Genomic DNA, 25,826 nt, shown 5'->3' with positions numbered 1-25,826 from the left:
GTCAAGGCTCTATCAATTTGTGTCATATTTAGTGTTTGTACACTCTTAGTGTACTCTATTGAAATCTTGCTGTGATAGTTATTTTATTTTTTATAGAGATGGGGTGTCACCATGTTGCCCAGGCTGGTCTCGAACTCCTGACCTCAGGTGATCCACCCATCTTGGCCTCTCAAAGTGCTGGGATTACAGGCGTGAGCCACCGCACCTGGCCTTTTTTTTTTTTTTAGAAGGGGGTCTCAAACTCCTGGATTACAGTGATCCTTTAACCTCAGCCTCCTGAGTAGCTGGCATTACAAGTGCACATTAACTGTTTGTTGCTGGATGAGGTGGCTCATACCTGTTATCCCAGCACTTTGGGAGGCTGAGGTGGGCAGACCACAAGGTCCGGAGATCAAGACCATCCTGGCTAACATGGAGAAACCCTGTGTCTAATAAAAATACAAAATAATTAGTTGGGCATAGCTAGGCATGGTGGCACATGCATGTAGTCCCATTTACTTGAGACTGAGGAAGGAGAATCATTGAACCCAGAGGCAGGGGTTGCAGTGAGCTGAGATCACACCACTGCACTCCAGCCTGGGGAACAGAGGGACACTCCATCTCAAAAACAAAAAAACAAGTGCACATTACCATGCCCAGCCCAGCATGACGGTGTTTCTAATATTCTTTCACCATTTTTGCATCCATAACTTTCTTATCCCTTTGAAATTTTAAAATGTATGTTAGAAAGATTACTTTGTCCTTCAGTGAAAATTGTTTTCCAGATTTAACATATTTTGATGTATATATTAAATATATAGACTGCAACCGAGTGAAGGGCTCCTGACCTCAGGCAGGTAGACCACCTGAGGTCAGGAGTTTAAGGCTAGCCTGGCTGACATGGAAAAACCCCGTCTCTGCTAAAAATACAAAAAAGAAAATTATCTGCTTGTGGTCACGGCCACCTGTAATTTTACCTTCTTGGGAGGATGAGGCAGGAGAATTGCTTGAACCCAGGAGGTGGAGGTTGCAGTGAGCTGAGGTCATGCCATTGCACTCCAGCCCAGGAAACAAGAGAGAAAATTCATCTGAAAAAAAAAATATATATATATACATACATATATATATACGTATATATATACATATACGTATATATATATGTATGTATATATATATATATAGAGAGAGAGAGAGAGAGAGACTGTGTTGTGAAAGCTTTTTTGTTTTAATTTTTTTACAGATGGGGTTTCTGTGTTGCTGAGGTTGGTCTTGAACTCCTGCCCTCAAGCAATTTTCCCACCTTGTCCTCCAGAAATGCTGTGATTACATGCAGGAGCCATTGCACCTGGCTAATGAGTTTTATATGACATCATTCTTACTAATAAATTGAATTCTGTAAGGATAAACAAGAAAATACTAACAATTGTTAATTCTGTGGAGTAGAACTAAATGAGGGGAGTGCAAAGGAGTTTTTATACATTTTATTTTTACCCTGCTGTACATAGGATAAAATGGATGTTAATTGATTTTATTTAAGAAAAAATAATCAATAAAGAAATTACCAACCTCTGGAAATGTTTTGAGACTGAATGGGAAATCCATTATAGTAGTTAATGGGTTCAGTGCATTCTGCAACTTGTCAATGTATCTCTAAACATCCCCTCCAAACATGATTTTCCTCTACAAATGTGATTATGTTCCTGGAAGGGTGATTTGTTATTGTTATAGGGTCTTGCTCTGTTGCTCAGGCTGAAGTGCAGTGGCACAATCTCGGCTCATGCAACCTCCACCTGGGTTAAAGTGATTCTCCTGCCTCAGCTTCCCGGGTAGCTGAGATTACAGGCATGAGCTACAGTGCCTGATTAAGGGTGACTGTTTTCTCATATGTGACTTGAGTCAGAGGACTAAGGTCATTTAGGTTTTTTTTTTTTTTTAGAGCAATTTGATTAACTGGGACAAAGAAGGAAATGAAGACAAGAAGATAAAACTAGTTGACATGAGAATGACAATTAATAAGTTAGAGGTCAAATAAGAGTATGGAAAATGATCAAGGAACTTCAGATCATAGTTATCTGCCACTACCCCGGTCACTCCTCAGATTTTATCAAAAATTTTGATATTGAAATGGCTTTTATAATTCATGAGTAAACCATCTGACACCCACCCAAGTCTTAGAGTTCTTGAACTTTGTGAAACTCACTGACCTTCACCCCTTTACAGCCAACATATAGACCTTGGTTTTTTGTTTTGTTTTGTTTTTGAGATAGAGTCTTGCTCTGTAGTCCAGGCTGGAGTGCAGTGGTGTGATCCCAGCTCACTGCAACCTCCACCTCCTGGGTCTTAGTTCAAAGAATTCTCCTGCCTCAGCCTCTCAAGTAGCTGGGATTACAGGCATACATCACCATGCCTAGCTAATTTTTGTAATTTTAGTAGATATGGGGTTTCACCACATTGGCAAGGCTGATCTTGAGCTCCTGACCTTGTGATCTTCCTGCCTCGGCCTCCCAAAGTGATGGAATTACAGCCGTGAGCCACTTCACCTGGCCTTTACACCCTGTTTTCTAGTATATTTCACACCAGAAATCTCAAACTCCAAAATTCCCATACCTAACTTTTCTCTGTTCTTTTAGCTATTTCATACTTTAGTGCCACCTCATAGAGAGTTTAGGCTTTGACGCTGCCGCCATTCGTTTGGATCTAATAGCACCCTTCTGGCCTCATTCAGTTCTAAAGTCTGGACTAGGTAGTTAATACCCTGAATCACTAATCCACCAACATCCTCAATTCCCTTTGTCCTCTTGCCCATTTGTCCTTTTGCACACCTGGCAAAAAATGTTAGCCTTTTCTGAGTGTCCAAAGGCTCCTATAACAGTGTGGTTGGTAAACTTTAGTTTTGTGAAAATAAAAGGCCAGGCACGGTGGCTCCCACCTGTAATCTCAGTACTTTGGAAAGCCAAAGCATGAAGATCATATGAGGTAAGGAGTTCATGACCAGCCTGGCCAACATGGTGAAACACCATCTTTAGAAATATAAATACAAAATTAAGTTGGGCATGGTGGCTCACACCTGTAATTTTAGCACTTTGGAAGGCTGAGGTGGGCAGATCATGAGGTCAGAGGTTTGAGACTAGCCTGGAGGCTAGTTCAACATAGTGGTTCAACATAGAGAATCAACATAGTGAAACCTGTTCTCTATAAAAAATTAAAAATAAAATAAATTTAAAAATAAGCTGGGCATGTGCTCACTTTGGCAGCACATACACTAAAGTTGGAATGATACAGAGAAGATTAGCATGGCCCCTGTGCAAGGATGACATGCAAATTTGTGAAGCATTTCTTATTTTTGTTTTATAAAAATCAAATAAAAATAAATTTAAATTTAAGGTAAAAAAAATTAGCTGGGCATGGTGGTGGACACCTGTAATCCCAGCTACTTGGGAGGCTGAGGCAGGAGAATTGCCTGAACCAAGGAGGCAGAGGTTGCAATGAGCCAAGATTGCACCATTGCACTGCAGCCTGGGTGACAAGAGGGAAACTCTAACTCATAAAAAAAATGGGGTGGGGGGAATTATCCAGCACCTCGTTTTTGCAATTATAACACTGATCTGTGTGATTTTTTTAAAATAAGATGGGAATTCACCATCATGGCCAGGCTGATCTTGAACTCCTGACCTCAGGTGATCTGCCCACCTTGACCTCCCAAAGTGTTAGGATTACTGGCGTGAGCCACAGCGCTCGGCCCAATCTCTCTGATTTGTAAAAATAAAGTTGGCCAGGCATGGTGGTTCACTCCTGTAATCCAAGCATTTTGGAGACCAAGGCTGGTGGATCACCTGAGGTTGTGAGTTCAAGAACGGCCTGAGCAACATGGTGAAACCCTGTCTTAAAAATAAATAAAATTAAGGCTGTGTGGCAGCTCACTCCTGTAATCTGTATCATCAGTATAAGAATGGTATTTAAACTCTTGAAACTGGAAGAATGTGTATAAAGAGAGGAGACCCAATGAATGGCACAGACATTGTGTGGTAACAGAGATGAGGAGAGAACCACAAAGGTGCAAGAAAAATTCAAGCAATTTTTACATCATGAAAAACAAATGAAAAGAAAGCAACTAGCTGTGTCCAATGCCATGGATGACTCAACTATAGTGAAGATCAAGAACTGATTATTTGATTTAGTGAAGCAGTGTTCATTTGCCCGTGGGGAGTAGTTGCCCAGGAGTTGTGCAGGTGAATGGTTATTGGATTTGGTTCAAGAGAGAAGGGAAGGAGGCTAACTGCAGACCATAGATATAGTCTCTCTTTTAAATAGGCTTTCTCCTAAATCATGAGTGAACTCCCATTAACAATTGCTACAAAGTGAATAAAATACCTAGGAATATAACTAATAAAGGATGTAAAGGACCTCTTCAAGGAGCACTACAAACTATTGCTCAAGGAAATAGGAGAGGACACAAACAGATGGAAAAACATTCTATGTTCGCGGTTAGCAAAAATCAATATTGTGACAATGGCCATACTGCCTAAAGTAATTTATAGATTCAACACTATCTCCATCAAGCTACCATTGACCTTCTTCACAGAACTGGAAAAAACCACTTTAAACTTCATATGGAACTAAAAGAGAGCCCGTATAGCCAAGACAATCCTAAGCAAAACAAAAAAAAACAAAACAACAAAAAAAAACAAAGCTGGAGGTAGGTATCATGCTACCTGACTTTAACTATACTACCAAGCTACAGTAATCAAAACAGCATGGTACTGGTACCAAAACAGGCACATAGACCAGTGGAACAGAACAGAGGCCTCAGAAGCAATGCCACACAACTACAACCATCTGATCTTTGACAAACCTGACAAAAACAAGAAATGGAGAAAGGATTTCCTGTTTAATAAATGGTTTTGAAAAAACTGGCAAGCCATGTGCAGAAAGCTAAAACTGGATCCCTTCCTGAAACCTTAGACAAAAATTAACTCCAGATGGATTAAAGATTTAAACATAAGACCTAACACCATAAAAATCCTAGAAGAAAACCTAGGCAATATTATTCAGGACATAGGCATAGGCAAGGACTTCATGGCTAAAACACCAAAAGCAATGGCAACAAAAGCCAGAATAGACAAATGCGATCCAATTAAACTCCAGAGCTTCTGCACGGTAAAAGAAACAATAATTAGAGTGAACCAGCAACCAACAGAATGGGGAAAAATTTTTGCAATCTACCCATCTGACAAAGGGCTACTATCTAGAATCTATAAAAAAACTAAAGCAGATTTACAAAAAACAAAAAAACACAAGCACATCCAAAAGTGGGCAAGAGATATGAACAGACACATTTCAAAAGAAGACATTTATCAGGCCAACGAATATATGAAAAGATGCTCATCATCACTGGTCATTGGAGAAATGCAAATCAAAACCACATTGAGATTCCATCTCACACCAGTTAGAATGACCATCATTAAAAAATCTGGAGACAACAGATACTGGAGAGGATGTGGAGAAATAGGAACACTCTTACACAGTTGGTGGAAGTGTAAATTAGTTCAACCATTGTGGAAGACAGTGTGGCGATTCCTCAAGGATCTAGAAATAGAAATTCCATTTGACCCAGCAATCCCCTTACTTGGTATATACCCAAAGGATTATAAATGATTCTATTATAAAGACACATGCACACCTATGTTCACTGTGGCCCTGTGTACAACAGCAGAGACCTGGAACCAACCCAAATGCCCATTAATGATAGACTGGACAAAGAAAATATGGCACATATACACCATGAAATACTTCTCCAGGCTTGGTAAGATTAAAAGCAGCAAATGAAATTAGATATCACTTGAGAGAACAGCAGGATCAAACAATTCTTTACAGGAGAGCCAGCTTTCAATTAGCAAAGTAAGGTGAAAGAATGTAAAGAGCTGGAGGAAAGAGAGGCTTTGCAGATGACTGATCTTGTCGTTATATATTTTTCCACCTGTACTATGTTCAGAATAGGAGAGCTGGAAGGGAAGAAAACAGCCTGGGATGTAAATAGAGCAAAGCAAGAAAAGCCATTTCTTTTCATAGGCAAATGCACCATACACAGTAAAGGTAGTAGCAAACAACTAATAATTTATTATATTAAAGGAAGTCACACTTCTTCTTTCTCTCTAACCATGTTCCTCCAAGTTTTCATTAAGTAATTTAATTGATCCATAGTATCTAATTATGTTTTCCTTTGAAATGCTAAATTAACTTCTCAAGCAGTTTGCAAATTCATTTTTGGTGGTTTAAATTAAAATGTGTTTAAATCTACAATGTTAGCACCTAAGAAATTTTATGGCCAAATAAGAACTTGAAGTGGCTGAAGGATGAGGATATAATATGATAATTCGTCCTGAAAAAAATAAACCTTACTACATCACCTATTTTAGTAAATACTAATTATAGATGGGGAAATCTTTGTTGATCATTACTTATGGAGAAAAGAAACTCATTCAAATATTTGTTAAAAATATCAAGAACATTACAAAACCATAATATACTAAAATGTAAGGTTTGTTCATTGTTACAGGTTTGCTTTTACATTGAGGGTGAGAGTTTACTTGATATATTATTTAAATATAAGTATTTTAAAAATACATATTATTGTAGCAGAGATGTAATTGAATAATTTTTCTGTCAGTAATCTGTAAATCAGCAGGTAGAACATTGTAAGTATGATTTCAGATGATTTTGTTGAGCTCAATGACATATGTGTTAGTACCTTATGCAAATATATATTTGAAAATAACATGAAAGTAATACAGTTAAATCACATGTCTTACAGTTCATTTTAATTTATACTGCTGTAATGGTGTTACATTTTTTTTCTCATAAATAAGTTTATGGAAAAACAAAAAGGCAATAATTTACAGCCAAATAACATTTCAGAAATGTGTATTAAAGAATAAGAAGCATATAAAGGGAAGCAAATTATTAAAATCATAGTGAGGCTTTAGTCACAGTTTCCTGTTCTGTTAGGGGCCAATGAGCAGAGAACCACTGTAAGAATAAAGAAGTCACTGAAATATAGCAGTAGTTTTTTTTTTTTAACTGAAAAGCATTTCTGTCACTATAATTATTTTATGACACAGTAATGAGCTGCTCGTTCAGAACTTTAAACTTGTATTTCCATTTTATTCTTAGCTTTTGCTTTTGTATAAGCAATGTCTTCTTAATATCAGGTTGTGGTTAGAATAAGTTCTTATACAATTAAAATGATATTACATAAACCTCAATAATTGAATAATTTAAAGGTTTAAAAAACAAGCAATAGCAACATGCATTTTTCAACTTTTAGCAGAAAATGACTTTTGCTAACAGTGGTAAAGTAAAACAGTGCTGGGTTTAGGTCTAGTTAAATGCAATCTGCTCATATGGTAATATTTAAGTCTTTATAGACATCTGATATTTTGTTGGTGCAGAAAAACTGCTACTGTCATAACACACCCTATTCTAAACTCCATTATTTAATATTTAGACAAATCCTCAATGAGGCGAAACAGTGACTTAAGTGTCAAACTTGAGAGGATTTTCTTCTGTTGGAACAAATGTCTACTGAGACACACCTCCCCTTCTAGGGTGGAGGAGTGTGTTCATAGAATCTCAAGACGACTCTCAATAATACCTTAAAGCCTCAAAAGTAACTGCTTTGATTCTTCATCTGAATATATCACTATTTTGTCAGTATTTTCTATTAAGACATAGCAGCACAATTTTCTCCTTCTCAGCCTTCTTCACTGGAGTACCCCATGCTAGAGGGAAAAATTTTTGTAACTCTACTCCTTGATTTTTCACCCAAGAATAGCAGATAACAAAGGAGGAAAATAAATATTAATATATGGTACCTTTGAATATATGCTAACTTATAAATAATTAAAGACTTAGTACATTATAGTGGCACCTCACTTCCAGATGCTTAAATCGATATTTGTTTCCTATTTTGGTTACAAAAATTGCCACAGGCTTAGTGTATTAGAACAGCATAAATCTATTATATTAGAGTTCTGTTCAAAAGAATCTGATATTGGTCCTACTGAGCTAAAATCAAGATATCAGTAGGCTGCATTCTATTCAAGGCGCTATAGAGATGAGTCCATCTCCTTGCCTTTTCTAGTTTCTAGAGAGAGACTGTATGCACTTTGTATGCATGACCTCTTCTTCCATCTGCAAAGCTAGCAGTGTGACATCTCTACCCAGCTTCTTTTTCCACATGAGGTAACATATTCAGAGGTACCTGGGGTGAGGACATGAATACATCTTTGGGGGGCATTCTTCTACCTATCATGTCTTGAAAGCAAAATTATAAGAATCAGTATGTTGAGAAAACATGCTTGCAAAACTTAACCTTAATATTTGGTGTGGTTCAAGATAATTATTTCATGTAGCATTATACTATTTGATGTTTCATTAACTCTTGCACCATAAAGTACTTTAATTGGACAACAAAATAATATTTATATGGATAAAGATATATATTTTTAGAACCATTATTTAAAAAATAAATAAAATATTATTATGACTAATTTAAACATATTTGTAAACAATTTAAATTGTTCCTGGGATTTTTTTGTTACCTATTTTTCCTTCATCAATAAGATGAGGCATGCAATTCTGTGCATTGCTTGGGTCAAAGACAAAATAGCAGTGAGTGATGTACTGGAGTACTGTAGTGAACATTGTACTAAAAACTGTAGTGGAAGAAGGTGTAGGATGTCTGAATCCTAAGGCTGTTTCTAAAATTCATGTGTCTTATGACCTTGGGTAAGCCATTTAACCAAGACTATATTTTAAGCTCTTTGAAAGTAATAATTCATTCATTTGGGTCATACCTTCAAAAGTTATCATACAGAAATAATAGCAAGAAAGGTTACTTAATTGAATTAACCTTTTGGGACATATAATGACAGTAATAGATCATGAAGTACTAAAGCTTACTCTGAAGAGTTCATAAGTATAATGGATGTGAATGTCTAACAAGAAAATTTTAATCGTCATAAAACACCTGAGCCCCAAGCAAGAAAAACAATGCTAAGATTTAAAGATAATTTTAGTAAATTAAAATGATGAATACTGTTATGGATATAAAGGTGCTACATTTCTCATGCTTCTTTGCAGGTAGCTATGACCATGCTAGACTAGACTTCACCGATGAGATGTGAGCTGAAATGATGCATGCACTTTCAGGCAAGGCTTCCTAATTTTATTATTTTAATTTAATGTATTTTGACACCAAACCCCTGAAGATGGTAAAACTACAAGGCAAATTTCTAAATTGTGGTATGGAGGGAAGCTGCCTGCCAATCAAGAACATCTGTTTTAGTCTGTTTGGTGAAAAGAAAAGAAAAACAGAAAAAAAAAAAAACCTTACATAGTGTTTAAGACATTATACATTTGGGGACTTGGAATGGCACAAGATGGCTGAATAGCAGCTTCCATTGATTATCCTCCCAAGAGGAACACCAAAGTTAATAACTACCCAAAAAAAGGATCTTCATAAGAACCAAAGATCAGGTGAGCAAACACGGTACCTAATCTTAACGTCACATTGCTGAGAGTCACTGAAGAAGGTAGACAGACAGTCTTGAAATGTTGATGCCACCTCTCCTTCATACTCTGGCAGTGACAGCTTGGCAAGAGAAGAGAATCTGTGCTCTTTGGGGAGGGAGAGCACAGTGACTGTGGGAATTTGCATTGGATATTGGTGCTGCCAACGTCAGACAGAACTCAGCTGATGTCCATGTAGGGCACATTTAGGTAATCCACAGCCACAAGGGAATTGCACATCCCAGCAGTCAGAACTTGAGTTTTGGCAGGCTTCACTTCCATGCGCTAAAGTGCTCTGGAGTCTTAAATAAACTTAAAGGGTGGTCTTGGTCACAAGAGCTGCAACTCTAGGCAAGTCCTATTGTTCTGCTGAGCTCAAAGCCCGTGAATTTGAGGGCATATGACCTAGTGAGACACCAGCCAGGGTGGCTAAGGAAGTGTCAGTGCCATCTGTCCTCCAACCCCAGGCAGCGCAGCTCACAGCTCTGAAAGAGACTCCTTTCTTCTGCTTGAGGAGAAGAGAGGGGAGAGTAAAGAGGTCTTCATCTTGCCACTTGGATACCTACCAGCTCAGTCATAGTAGATACCCCAGGTAGAGTCTGAGGACTCCATTCCAGGTCCTAGCTCCAGGACATTTCTAGACACACTCTAGGCCAAAAGATAACCTGTTGCCTTGAAGAGAAAGAGTGACTTCTGGAAGGATTCATCACCTTCCCACTAAGGAGCACTTGGATCCTAAACAATCAGCAGCAATACCCAGGCAGTGCTCACTGTGGGCCTTGGTGAGGACTCAGAGCCTTGCTGGTTCAGGTGATACCAAGCACATTGCTAGCTGCGGTAGTTCTAATGCTATTTGCTCTAGAAGAGCAGATGAAAGTAAAGGGGACTTTGTCAGGCAGCTCTGATACCAGCTCAGCCATGGGGGTTAGAGCACTGAGTCGGCTATGGGGGCCTCTGATTATAGGCCTTGGCTCTTGGATGGCATTTATGGACCTTTCCCAGGCTAAGGGGAAACCCACGTTCCTGAAGGGTGAGTCCTTGGCCTGGCAGCATTCTCCACAAGCTAAGTGAACTTGGCAGTGGCCTGGCCTTAAGTGAACATGATCAGTAGCCTAGCTGCAGTTCATGTGGGCATGTGGTGGTTATGGAGGTGGTGTGAAGAGAGACTCTTCTGCCTGTATAAATGCAAAGGAATGCATTTCAAATGCCAGCTCAGCTGCAGTAGACCAGAGCACGGTAGATTTCTAAGATTTCTGACTCTACACTCTGGCTCCTGGAAATCATCTCTAAACCAGGCCAGGGGTTGAAAAACTCACTGCCCTTAAAGGAAAGCACAAGGCTGGCTGACCTCACCACCTACTGATTGTAGAACCCCCAGGCCTTGAGCAAATGTGGAAAGTATCCAGGCAGTGGTCTTTGTTGGCCAAACTAAAGTTGTTGCTTTAGTTTTACAGGCCCATAGATGGACAAGTATTGAGTCCCAGGAACAGTGCTTGCTGTATGATACCAAGAAATCACACCTGCACATGATTTATGTGTTTTTGATGATGACATTTATTGATATCATTATTATTGATATCATCATTGAGATGATAAGATTTGGATGAAACTTTTGAGTTTGAGGTGACATTAAAATGGGGCGAGACTCTTGGAAAGCTTTGAAAGGTTAAATCTATTTTACATTTGGGAGGAGCATGAAGCACTGGGGCCCAGGATGCAGACTGTGGTAGCCCAATCCCAAAAAGGTGCAGACTGTGGCTGCCAATGCCGAAAAGTTACATGTCATTGTGTTTACATAACATTTTTGAAATGACCAAATTGTAGAAATAAGAGGCATATTTGTGGTTACAAAAGAGTGTGGGGACAGAGTTGAGGATGTCTATGAAAGGCAACAGAAGGATCAGGGTGGAGATGCAGATGTTCACTGTTTTGACTGGTGGATACATGGGCCTAAGTGTGTTCTAAAATTGTACAAAACTAATTACACATACTCAGACCACTAATGTGCACAGGCAAAAATTAAAATTGACAAAAAAGCTAAACAATATGAACAGGTTTTTAAATCAATTTTAGTATTTTATTTGTGATAGTGTATTATATTATACTACAGTTGTGCACAATGAAAAACTAGGTAAAGGGTGCACAGGTTTTCTATTTATTACTGCTTGTAAATGTACAATTATTTCAATAAAGTTTCCATCATAAAAACTGGCTTAATAAGATAAAGCCAACTGGGTGAAAAATCATGTCTGAAAAGCTCAAAGATGAAATGAGTTCAAAGATCTTACTGCACAAGACAAGATTCAAGTCTCAGCAGAGGTCATCCAGAGGGATGGTCTGGACAATTTGACCAGCGAAGGTGACTTGTGCCACAGTTAGACACCCCACAGAAAAAGAGTTTTTAATCTGCCAGTGGTAGTTTTTTAAGGGGCAGACCAAAAAGCTAAGCTATTGGTAACAAATTATGTGTCAGGAAAAACATAATGAGATTTACTTAGGAGAATATTGACAAGATTTATGAAAATAGCCTTGTTTCTGTCCTCTGGGGAGAGTACCATGTCAGTATCTGACTCTGCAGGGTGAGCACTGATGCTGGACAGCTACAGCAGCCCAGGAGACACCACTAGACTTCAGCTTAGCTGAACCACTCATAGCCGAAGGCCAACATATGAGGAACCTCTGTGAAAATATGCCCCATTCTCATTGAAGAGACTCCCCTTTGGCACTTACTGGACAGAGAATCACGGGCATATAACACATCAATTTCTACTGCATATATGGACATAGAAATCATAAACAACATTCCATGGAATTCCCAGTAGGTTTAAACATCGATGCCCCATAAGCCTCTTCTATACTCTGAACACTTCTCAAACCACATTGATTGGATGATGGCACCCCTCACCCACACGAATAGGAGGATAACATGGGTATCTGTTTCAGAGCCATAGAATTTGGGTTCATTTTCTACATAAACTTTCCCAACTCATTTGGATGGCTTTGCATCAGTCCCTCTTAAAGACAGAGACTTTAGTACACAGCCCACCTCAACATTCCTATCACCCCTTAAGGAAGCTGGGGCCAAGGTAGAAGAGCAGGGAGGAGGGGTGAGGGCAGAGAAGGAGAAAGACACTTCGTGCTAGCAAGCAAAGCATATTTTCTTTCCTTTCTGAGCACAGCCCTTGTCATCCATCTTCAGGAAGCTTTATGCACCTGCTCTCCCATGTGTCTGGTGGACCAGATAAAGTTCTAACTATTCCCCTGGTTTCTACCCAGAGTGGCTATACATTTTCCAGCTTTCATGCTCAGGGCAGAAGCATATCTGTACCTGTTGTCTGAAAAGAGATGAATGTATTAATAGCAATTTCAGAGTAATGGGCCTGAGACTGACTGCAACCCTGGGGAGCCAGGTGGCCCCACATGAAAAACCACTAGAAACACAGAAGACATGGTTCAGAAGGCTGTTTTTGAACTTACTTTTTAGTCCTCTGCCTACGCTTTGTTCTCAAATTACTCCACATTAATAGGCAATGTAATGGAGGACAAGTTTATGGCCTGGTTGAAGGAACAATTTGATCAATATATTTATTACTAATGCCCATGAATTCTCTCAAATCCAATTAACCAGTCATGAGGCCCTCATCCTTCTTTCTATTGCAAAGCTATGTTTCCATCAGCATTTCAGCCCCACTGACAAATTGTTATAGCCCAGGAAAGGTCTGAGATTTTGCAAATGAATACGTTAGCCTAACACAGGTTTGTGGGTACTGGCAGAAGACACAGTATTCTTGAATCAGAGACAAAGGGCTTTATGAATTATAGCACAGCTGATATATTGAGCCTACAAATAGACAATGATAGCCTAAACCTTCCCCTGCTATATAATCACATTTTATTTTATTATATAACAGTCTTCATCACAATTTTGGCTTGGGGAAGGCATGCGTCTTACTAATTTTATAATATTTGACTTATAGCTCTACATAATTTACTTGTTTTATGTATTTATTATTTCATAATAGGAATAACACATAAAATATATTCTTGAGAAAGGTCTAAAAATAAGCCTGGGTTTAGTGGCTCATACCTGTAATCTCAACACTTTGGAAGGCCAAGGTGGGTGAATCATTTGAGGCCAGGAGTTCCAGGCCAGCCTGGCCAACATGGCAAAACTCTGTCTCCACAAAAATACAAAAATTAGCTAGGTATGGTGGCCCGTGTCTGTGGTCCAAGCTATTCAGGATTCTGAGACACAAGAATCACTTAAACCCAGGAGGCAGAGGTTGCAGTGAGCCAAGATCACACCACTGCACTCCAGCCTGGGCAAAAGAGTAAGACTCTCTCTCTCTCTCAAAAAAAAAAAAGACTTTAATAATAATATATGTGACATAATATTTGTCAATTTATCATACAGTCTCCCAATTCCTGAGCTTATATCCATCTTTTATGACCAGAATGTAACTATAAATGATCTTCTATATTTTGACCTGTTTTGCCCTTCAATGAGTTGGCATATCCTATGTTCGTGAAAGTTAACTAGGCCTGAAAAGTGTGCTTCCTAAACAGCATTCTATTTCTGTTTCAAGTGACCTCATTTTAGAGTGTTTTCTAATGACAAATCCCTTAACATATTAGTTACATACTCTGAGTTACTTTAATGCTTCGAATAGCACTAAAATACAGCAGACGTGAGCATTGGTTTAGTGCCTAATCATCAAAAATGGATAGGAAGGGTATTCCAGCAGTACAGAAAGTTTCTGCAGTGTCTGCACTACAGAGTGTAGCATCAAGCCATTAAACTGCAAATGGGATAAATAGGTCTCTTAAACCATACATTCACACTATGCTTTTCTGTGGCACAATCCACATTTCTCCTTATGTATCAAGGGGGATGAATTATGCAATATGGTCAATTAAATCACACTTAAAGAGGTAATAAAGGAAGCAGAATACAGTAGTTGTTCTGTCAATGGATTATTTAAAAGCATAAAAGTTCTCGAATTGGATCCAAGATGGCCGACCACTAACAGCTCAGGATTGTAGCTCCCAGTGAAAGCTCAGAGAACGAGACGACACCACATCATTAGACGAATTTTCGTCACTCACTGATTAGCCAATTCCCAGTGGAGGAGCCCCACGGGTCGCCAGCGCGACTCTTGTGGCTGCCGCAGTGGTTTTGCCGGCATCTCGGCGCAGCAGCTCTTCACGCAGAGCCAACGGGACTGCTTCCCCTACTGACCTGAGTTGGGAGCCTCCGGGAAGTCAGAGCCGCTTGTTGCGGACTCAAGAGGGAAGCCAGACCAGAGATTCCCGGGCAGAAGAGCACCATCAGTCTTATCGCTGCTATTTAGGCTGCCACAGTGGGTCGCTCGGATCCCAGCACTGGGAATCAATAAGTCGGACGTCGACTCAGAAAACTAATTAGAAAGGCGGTTCATTTACAATGAAGGGAAAAAAGCCTAAGAAGGCCGAGTATACTCAAAATCAGAACCCATCAGCAACGGAACAAGCCCTGATGGAAAAGGACTCATCAGCAACCAAACAAGCCCTGATGGAAGAGGACTCATCAGTACGGAACAAGCCCTGATGGAAAAGGACTGTGTTCCATTATCTGAAGTAGGCTTTAAAAGGTGGATGATAAGAAACTTCTGGGAGTTAAAGGAACTTGTTCTAACCCAATGTAAAGAAACTAAGAACTTGGAAAAAAGGTTCGATGAAATGTTGAAAAGAATAGACAATATAGAGAGGAATACAAATGAACTTGTGGAGTTGAAAAATACAACACGAGAACTCAGTGAAATATGTACAAGCTTAAACAGCCGAATGGATCAAGCAGAAGAAAGGGTATCAGAGGTAGAAGACCAACTTAATGAAACAAAACGACAAGACAAGAATAGAGAAAAAAGGATAAAAAGGAATGAGCAAAGTCTCCAAGCAATATGGGACTATGTGAAAAGACCTAATATACGCTTGATTGGTGTACCTGAATGTGAGGGAGAGAATGAAGTCAAGCTGGAAAATACTCTCCAGGACATTATCCAGGAAAATTTTCCTAATTTAGCAAAGCAGGACACTATTCAACCCCAGGCAATACAGAGAACACCACAAAGATATTCCTCAAGAAGACCAACCCCAAGGCACATAATCATTAGATTCACCAAGATCGAAACAAAGGAGAAAATATTAAGGGCAGCCAGAGAGAAAGATCAAGTCACCCATAAAGGTAAGCCTATTAGGCTTACAGCAGATCTCTCAACGGAAACCCTACAAGCTAGAAGAGAGTGGGGGCCAATATTCAATATACTTAATCAACAGAACTTTCAGCCCAGAATTTCATATCCTGCCAATTTAAGCTTTACATTTGAAGGAAAAATAAAATCTTTTAGGAACAAGCAAGTACTCAGAGATTTTATTACCACCAGGCCTGCTTTACAAGAACTTCTAAAAGAAGCATTATACACAGAAAGGAACAACCAGTATGACCCTTTCTAAAAATACATCAAAAAGTAAAGAGCATTAACATAAAGAAGAATTTTTATCAACGAAAGGACAAAATAGCCAGTTAACAACAAATGGCAGCAACCCTAAATTTAAATCGACCAAATCTCCCAATCAAAAGATACAGACAAAATCTAACGGTATATCCAAAGATATACATAGACTCAAAATAAAGGGTTGGAAAAAAAAAAAACAAAAACGTACCAACCAAATGGAGAGCAAAAATAAATAAATAAGAAGCAGGAGTTGCAATTTTCACATTTGACAAAATAGATTTCAAAGCTACAAGGATACAAGGGTAAAAGGATTAATGTAATAATAAGAGATCTTAACACCCAGATACATAAGACCCATAATGAGATTTAGATTCAATGAGACAACAAATTGATAACGATACCCGGGACTGGAACTAAGATCCAGAACAAATAAACTCAATAGAGCTCTCCATGTTAAACACACAAAATATATATTATCCACAAAATCTAACGATATATCTGAAGATATACAAAGACTCAAAACAAGGGGATGGAAAAAAACTCACCAACCAAATGGAGAGCAAAAATAAATAAATAAAAAGCAGGAGTTGCAATTCTCACACTTAATAAAATAGATTTCAAAGCTACAAGGATGCAAGGGTAAAAGGATCAATGTAACAATAAGAGATCTTAACACCCAGATACATAAGACACATAATGAGATTTAGATTCAACGCGACAACAAATTGATAACGATATCCAGGACTTGAACTCAGAGCCAGAACAAATAAACACAATAGAGGTCCCCATTTTAAACACATAAAATATGCATTAACCACTTTAAACACTCAAAATATTGATCGGCCATTATTGAAACCCATTTTAGGAATGAAGTAATATTCCTTTTTCCCTCTTTTTCTTTTTTTCCCCTTCTTTTTCTCTTTTTCCCTAAAAAAAAAATAAAAATAAAAATAAAAAAATAAAAGCATAAAAGTTCTCACCATGGGGGTTGCCTTTACTTATCCTTCTTGAATTTGCCCCTATAACATGTGATCATCCCCTCAAATAAGCCTTTTAGTTTGGGGATTCAGAATTATTCACTGTTAATTTGATGAGGTCAAGCAAATGTTAAAAACGATTCCAAAATATGAAAAGAATGTTGCTCAGGCAAGCACCCAAAATGAGTTCTGGTTAAACTAGATTCATGTCTCTCTAACATAATATAATCAGAATCACAATTGGTGCCTATGAAGAAATGGCATTCAAACAATATTACATTTACATTAAAAATATTGGTTCCCATCTCTGGTGCTGTGAGGAAGTGAAACTTCTCTAGATTACTGTGTGTGCTTATGAAAAGCCCCAGCTTCCTGAGACTGGAAATATGTGCAGAAAAAGACAAGAATATTTGCCTTCACTTCTACTGGAAGTATTGCTTTTTCTTTTTACATACCATAAGAATTAGATCTGGAGCTATTTTTCTAGTGAATTGCTCTGATCTGAGCAGAAAAGACAATGAATATCTCCCTGAGACGGCCAAGAGGTTACAACCAGACTAGATTCCTAGGTTTATTCCTGAAGCTTCCTGGATAACTAGAAAGCTTTCTCCCTGGATATGTATGTCTGGTAAAGGAGAAATCTTGGAGGCATCTCTAGTTCATAAAACCCAGAGACACTTAAGATTCATCTGACATTTAGAGAGACTGGCATTCCAGAAAGTTAGGCAGAAATCCTAGGATCCTTTCCATCCAGGCTCCGAACGACAAGTTATCTCTCTCGCCTTTCAGTAGACTGCAGTTTGACATCTGTTCTTCACTTGTGCATAAATAAAGAATATTTGCTTGGGTGTGGTAGCTTATGCCTGTAATCCCAGCACTTTGAGAGGCCAAGGTGGGGGATCACCTGAGGTCAGGAGTTAAAGACCAGCTTGGCCAACATAGAGGAAACCCCATTTCTACCAAAAATACAAAATTATCAGGGCATTGTTGCAGGCTGCTGTAATCCCAGCCACTTGAGAAGCTGAGGCAGGAGAATCTCTTGAACCCGGGAGATGGAGGTTGCAGTGAGCCAAGATAGCACCATTGCACTCCAGCCTGGGCAGCAAGAGAGGAACTCCATCTCAAAAGAAAAAAAGAAAATTCATTCTTCTTCATCTGTCTTCTAGGGGTGTAACCTGACACTCAAGTAAAAAAATTCCATCAGTTCTCATCGCATTTCCTCCAGGTCTAGGTGCAGGTGACTGACACTGAGATTACTTTTGCTGTAGATATAGTTGCATCTACATAAAGAATAAAGAGGAGGTGCTTTGTGTTTCTGTAGTATTTATATGTAATAAACTCTGTGCTATTTACATCTGTTAAGTTACATTACGTTTTAAAACAATCAATCTTATACATAAGGCAATTAGAAGACACAGTATATATAGATTGTCTACTGAGAACATTTGGCCAGTAAGAACGGAAGAACTGTGGAGAAAATATTTCATTGGCATAACTCCAAAACCCATGGCATTAATTACTAGGCTGCCTTTATCACACATGACATTTACCAGATTTAGGAGCTCAAGGCATATGAATGCTGCATTCTATTGTCTTAAATAATTTAAACAAAGATAAGCCTACCATTTTTTTTTCTCTCTCTCTCTCTTTCTCTTTCTCTCTTTGAAAGCAGAATTAATGCATGATATTCTTTCTGTATCACTCAATAAGAGTAAAATACAGATAATACACAAATTAATATTTGAAGTCTCATTTTATAATCTTGGATAAATATGAAGATTATATAAGTAATTTAGGTCTTTCACAAATTCCTACTTAGCTTTTTTTAATAGGAGAAATAGTATCTTTTATTTTAACCAATCTTCTGACACTGTGATTTTCCTCAGCTTAAATTGATACCTAGTTTTAAATGAAAAGAAGCTGACTGACTCTGACTGTTCTCAATTCCCCTCTCTTAGAAAACCAGGTACATAAGTCCATGAAAGTTGCTGTGAAGTTATCAGGAAAATACCACTCAAGAGGATAAGAACTCAGAAGCTCTTCAAGCATCTGGAGAATCTTTTCCTTTAAAATTCTCAGGACAGGGCCGGACTCACACCAGACACTCGAATATTTGTGTGACTAAATTCTGTACAACCCTATGGTAGGACTTATTCACAGTTGAATCTCCATTGCCTACCAAAGCTTCAGACATATAAAGTTAATGTTGAGGAGAAAGGAAGCCTAAAGGCCCAATATAGTTAGCTTCGGTTCTAAGTAACAACATTCTCTTAGACAGTACACTGAAAAGGTCAGGCATTGAACAAAACATCTGCACTTTAACAACTGTCTTAACAATAGCACATGTTATTAAACACCAAAGAACTTTTGGAACTACTCACATTAAAAAAAATTTAGAAAATTACATTCAAATTATAGGTAATTTACATATGAAATTGCTTGCAGTTAATGTGTTGCTTAATAGGCACACATCTGTTTATATAAATTTTAGTATTTTCTTTTCCCATGATTTAACTAACATACCTTCTCAAGAAAGTTGCTGTAGAACTATACTTTAAATCTCAAAAGTTTTTTCTTTTATTAAATTATTAATCAATTTATTCATTTATCCATCCACTTATTTAGTAATTCATTGATTCTTTCTTATTTTTTTATTGCATTTTAGGTTTTGGGGTACATGTGCAGAACATGCAAGATAGTTGCAAAGGTACAAGCATGGCAGTGTGTTCTGCTGCCTTCCTCCCCTTCACCCACATTTGTCATTTCTCCCCAGGCTATCTCCCCCCAGCTCCCCCCTGCTGTCCCTCCTCTATTCCCCCCAATAGACCCCAGTGTGTAGTACTCCCCTCCCTGTGTCCATGTGTTCTCATTTTTCATCACCCTCCTATGAGTGAGAATATGCGGTATTTCATTTTCTGTTCTTGTGTCAGTTTGCTGAGGATGATGTTCTCCAGCTTCACTCATGTCCCTACAAAGGACACAAACTCATCATTTTTGATTGCTGCATAATATTCCATGGTGTATATGCGCCACATTTTCCCAGTCCAGTCTATCATCAATGGGCATTTGGGTTGGTTCCAGGTCTTTGCTATTGTAAACAGTGCTGCAATGAACATTCGTGTGCATGTGTCCTTATAGTAGAACAATTTATAGTCCTTTGGATATATACCCAGTAATGGGATTGGTGGGTCAAATGGAATTTCTATTTCTAGGTCCTTGAGGAATCGCCACACTGTCTTCCACAATGGTTGAACTAATTTACACTCCCACCAGCAGTGTAAAAGTGTTCCTATTTCTCCACATCCTCTCCAGCATCTGTTGTCTCCAGATTTATTAATAATTGCCATTCTAACTAGTGTGAGATGGTATCTCAATGTGGTTTTGATTTGCATCTCTCTAATGACCAGTGATGATGAGCATTTTTTCATATGTTTGCTGGCCTCATGTATGTCTTCTTTTGTAAAGTGTCTGTTCATATCCTTTGCCCATTTTTGAATGGGTTTGTTTGTTTTTTTCCTGTAAATCTGTTGGAGTTCTTTATAAATTCTCGATATCAGCCCTTTGTCAGATGGGTAAACTGCAAAAATTTTTTCCTATTCTGTTGGTTGCCGATTCACCCTAGTGACTGTTTCTTTTGCCGTGCAGAAGCTGTGGAGTTTGATTAGGTCCCATTTGTCTATTTTGGCTTTTGTTGCCAATGCTTTTGGTGTCTTATGATTTTTGCACATTGATTTTATATCCTGAGACTTTGCTGAAGTTGCTTATCAGTTTCAGGAGTTTTTGGGATGAGACGATGGGATCTTCTAGGTATACTATCATGTCGTCTGCAAATGGAGGCAATTTGGCTTCCACCTTTCCTATTTGAATACCCTTTATTTCTTTTTCTTGCCTGATTGCTCTGGCTAGAACTTCCAGTACTATATTGAATAGGAGTGGTGAAAGAGGGCATCCTTGTCTAGTGCCAGATTTCAAAGGGAATGCTTCCAGTTTTTGCCCATTGAGTATGATATTGGCTCTTGGTTTGTCATAAATGGCTTTTATTACTTTGAGATATGTTCCGTCAATACCGAGTTTCTTGAGGGTTTTTAGCATAAAGGGCTGCTGAATTTTGTCAAATGCCTTCTCTGCATCAATTGAGATAATCATGTGGTTTTTGTTTTTGGTTCTGTTTATGTGGTGAATTATGTTTATAGACTTGTGTATGTTGAACCAGCCTTGCATCCCCGGGATAAATCTTACTTGATCATGATGGATAAGCTTTTTGATGTGCTGTTGCAATCGGTTTGTCAGTATTTTATTGAAGATTTTTGCATCTATGTTCATCATGGATATTGGCCTGAACTTTTCTTTTCTTCTTGAGTCTCTGCCGGATTTTGGTGTCAGGATGATGTTGGTCTCATAAAATGATTTGGGAAGGATTCCCTCTTTTTGGATTATTTGGAATAGTTTCAGAAGGAACGGTACCAGCTCCTCTTTGTGTGTCTGGTAGAGTTCGGCTGTGAACCCATCTGGACCTGGGCTTTATTTGAGTTGTAGGCTCTTAATTGCTGCCTCGATTTCAGACCTTGTTATTGGTCTATTCATAGTTTCAGCTTCCTCCTGGTTTAGGCTTTGGAGGACACAGGTGTCCAGGAATTTATCCATTTCTTCCAGATTTACTAGTTTATGTGCATAGAGTTGTTTGTAATATTCTCTGATGATGGTTTGAATTTCTGTGGAATCTGTGGTAATCTCCACTTTATCGTTTATTATTGCATCTATTTGGTTGTTCTCTCTTTTCTTTTTTATCAGTCTGGCTAGTGGTCTGTCTATTTTGTTAATCTTTCAATAAACCAGCTCTTGGATTTATTGAATTTTTGAAGGGGTTTTCGTGTCTCTATCTCCTTCAGTTCAGCTCTGATCTTAGTTATTTCTTGACTTCCGCTAGGTTTTGAGTTTTTTTGATCTTGCTCCCCTAGCTCTTTCAATTTTGATGATAGGGTGTCAATTTTGGATCTCTCCACTCTTCTCATAGGGGCACTTATAGCTATATATTTTCCTCTGGAGACTGCTTTAAATGTGTCCCTGAAATTCTGGTATGTTCTGTTTTCGTTCTTGTTGGTTTCGAAGAACTTCTTTATTTCTGCCTTCATTTCATTGTTTATCCAGTCAACATTCAAGAGCCAATTGTTCAGTTTCCATCAAATTGTGCGGTTCTGGGTTAGTTTCTGAGTTCTGAGTTCTAGCTTGACTGCACTATAATCTGAGAGACGATTGTTATAATTTCAGTTGTTTTGCATTTGCTGAGGAGTACTTTACTTCCAAGTATGTGGTCAGTTTTAGAGTAGGTGTGATGTGGTGCTGAGAAGAATGTATATTCTGTGGATTTGGGGTGGAGAGTTCAATGAATGTCCATCAGGTTTGCTTGTTCCAGGTCTGAGTTCAAGCCCTGGATATTCTTGTTAATTTTCTCTCTGGTTGATCTGTCTAATATTGACAGTGGAGTGTTAAAGTCTCCCACTATTATTGTGTAGGAGTCTAAGTCTCTTTGTAAGTCATTAAGAACGTGCCTTATATATCTGGGTGCTCCTGTATTGGGTTTATATATATTTAGGATCGTTAGCTCCTCTTGTTGTATCGATCCTTTTACCATTATGTAATGACCTTTTTTTTGCCTTTTTTGATCTTTGTTGCTTTAAAGTCAATTTTATCAGAGATGAGAATTGCAACTCCTGCTTTTTTTTGCTCTCCATTTGCTTGGTAAATCTTCCTCCATCCCTTTATTTTGAGCCTTGGTGTATCCTTGCATGTGGGATGGGTTTCCTGGATAGAGCACACTGATGGGTTTTGGTTTTTTTATCCAATTTGCCAGTCTGTGTCTTTTGATTGGTGCATTTAGTCCATCTACATTAGGGTTAATATTGTTATGTGTGAATTTGATACTGCCATTTTGATGCTAGCTGGCTGTTTTGCCAGTTAGTTGATGCAGATTCTTCATTTTGTTGATGCTCTTTAGCATTTGGTATGTTTTTGGAATGGCTGGTACTGGTTGTTCCTTTCTATGTGTAGTGCCTCTTTCAGGAGCTCTTGTAAAGCAGGTGGTGACAAAATCTCTGAGTCCTTGCTTCTTTGCAAAGGATTTTATTTTTCCTTCACTTATGAAGCTCAGTTTGGCTGGATTTGAAATTCTGGGTTGAAAATTCTTTTCTTTATGGATGTTAAATATTGGCCCCCACTCTCTTCTGGCTTGCAGTGTTTCTGCCGAGAGATCTGCTGTGAGTATGATGGGCTTCCCTTTCTGAGTAACCTGACCTTTCTCTCTAAGGGCTGCCCTTAGTATTTACTCCTTTATTTCAACCCTGGTGAATCTGATGATTATGTGCCTTGGGGTTGCTCTTCTTGCGGAATATCTTTGAGGTATTCTCTGTATTTCCCAGACATGACTGTTGACCTGCCTTGCTAGGTTGGGGAAATTTTTCTGAATAATATCCTGAAGAGTATTGTCCAGCTTGGATTCATTCTCTTCATCACATTCTGGTACACCTATCAAACATAGGTTAGGTCTCTTCAAATAGTCCCACATTTCTTGAAGACTTTGTTCATTCCTTTTTGCGCTTTTTTCTCTAATCTTGGTTTCTCTTTTGATTTTATTGAGTTGATCTTTGACTTCTGATATTCTTTCTTCTGCTTGGTCAATTCGGCTGTTGAAACTTGTGCATGCTTCGTGAAGTTCTCATGTTGTGTTTTTCGGCTTCTTCAGTTCATTCATATTCCTCTCTAAGTTGTCCATTCTTGTTATCTTTTCCTCAAATCTTTCTTCAAGGCTCTTAGTTCCTTTGCATTGAGTTAGAACATGTTCTTTTAGCTCATGAAAGTTTCTCATTACCCACCTTATGAAGTCTGATTCCATCATTTCATCACACTCATTCTCTATCCAGCTTTGTTTTCTTGCTGGTGAGGAGTTTTGGTCCTTTGTAGTAGGCGAGGTTTTTTGGTTTCGGGTGTTTTTCTCCTTTTTGTGCTGGTTTCTTCCCATCTCTGTGGGTTTATCCACCTGTCGTCTGAGTAGTTGCTGACTTTTCTATTGGGTCTCTGAGTGGGCGCCCAGATTGTTGATGATGAAGTATTTCTGTTACTTAGTTTTTCTTCTAACAGTCTAGCCCCTCTGCTGTAGGACTGCTGAAGTCCACTCCAGGCCCTGCTTTCCTGGGGATCACCTGCAGCAGCTGCAGAACAGTGAGGGATGCTACCAGTTTCTTCTTCCACTATCTTTGTCCCAGAATGATGCCTGCCAAATGTCAGTCTGATCAGTCCTTTTTGAGGTGACTCTTTGGATATACATGGGTCAGGGAGCTACTTGAGGAGACGGTCTGTACTTTATAGGAGCTCAAGTGCTGGGCTATGAGCTCCATTGATCATTCAGGGCGGTTAGGCCAGTACATTTAAGTCTGCTGCAGCAGAACTCATAAAACCCCTTTTTTTCCTCAGATGCTCTGTCTCAGGGAGTTAGAGCTTTCTTTGTGAGTATCCGTTGCCCCTTCCTGCCCAGCTAGGAGGCAGTCTACTCACTATTTGCCTGTCGAGGCTCTGCCCTGCTGCCATGGGCTCCACCTTGTTGACGGAGTCTCTGTTATGGCGGGTTGCCTCGGCAATGGCAGGCTGCATTAGCAATGGGAGTGTACCTCAGTAGGGGCAGTATGCCTCGGTAATGGCGGACGCCCCTCCCCCACTGAGCTGCACTATCCCGAGCTGCACTGTCCTGGGTTCAGCTGTGCCTGCAGTGAAACTCTCAACCCCAAGCGTTTCGAATCACCGTTTTGTTTGTCCCTGTGGGGGTGGGACCCACTGAGCCTGATCACCTGGCTCCCTGCCTCAGAGCCCTCTTTTTTTCTTTAAGTTTAACAATAGACTCTCTCCCAGGTATTTCAGTCGGCTGCTGATACGGCACTGGGATCTGTGTGATTTCCCGTGCAGCTACCCACTGTGCCAGCTCAAACCTCTCTTCCAGTAATCTCCTGGTGTGACTCGCTGTCCAAGTCTCATTTAATCAGATGGATATGCTAATCTGCCCTCCCAAATTTCAGATTGCTGGTTTAACAGGGCATCCAGACCAGTGCATTCTGTGCTGAGTGCCGCTGCACTGCAGCACCGGCCAAAACAGGCCGAGGGAGCCTTAACAGCTGCACTGGCTTCCTGTGTTTCTCCTGCACCTGGAAATTTCCCTGTTCTGTGGGCAACAAAGATCCGTCTAAAAATGCGGATTGAACTCACCCTCTGCATCTTCACTGAGAGCTGCAATCCTGATTTGCTCCTACCATGCCATCTTGGCAGTCCCCCATTTCTTCTTTTTTTTATTTCCATTTTAGGTTTTGGGGTACATGTGAAGAACATGCAAGATATAAAGTTCTACTTAGCTCTTATCACCTATAATTTTTTACTAACACATGCAAAACAGAAATTGAGTCTTGAAAGCAATTGTAAAATGATCCAGATGTTTTAAAAAAATCCACTGATTTACTGATTGAACAAAAATGTCAAATGCCTATCGTTGCATAAGCCCTGGCCTAGGTACTAATGTCACATGTATTCATAATACCAAAGCAGCGGTTTTATGCATTGCTTTTGACACAGTAGCTAAATTCATCAAGCAACTTATTTTCTTTATATTTTGGTGTTATAAGATGTATCAAATACAGCACATCATTTTAAAAAGTAGAGAAAATGAAGAATTTATAGTTTACATGCACAGAGGAAATTACACAACCACTAATGTCTTAAGTCACTAAAGTACATGCTACATGTAAATCTTACAGAGGTGTAACAAGAG

General features: G+C 39.0%; 1 non-coding gene across 1 annotated transcript; it reads left to right on the top strand.

Annotated features, from left to right (window-relative positions):
* The first annotated feature begins 3,217 nt into the window (after positions 1 to 3,217).
* Positions 3,218 to 3,324, top strand: LOC128929818 (U6 spliceosomal RNA). Its single transcript, XR_008476981.1, has one exon. It is a non-coding gene; the product is annotated as a U6 spliceosomal RNA (small nuclear RNA).
* The last annotated feature ends 22,502 nt before the right edge of the window (positions 3,325 to 25,826 follow it).

The sequence above is a fragment of the Callithrix jacchus genome, chromosome 15 (genome assembly GCF_049354715.1).
Source record: "Callithrix jacchus isolate 240 chromosome 15, calJac240_pri, whole genome shotgun sequence".
Taxonomy (NCBI): Eukaryota; Metazoa; Chordata; class Mammalia; order Primates; family Cebidae; genus Callithrix; species Callithrix jacchus.
This window is presented reverse-complemented; position numbering and strand designations above follow the sequence as displayed.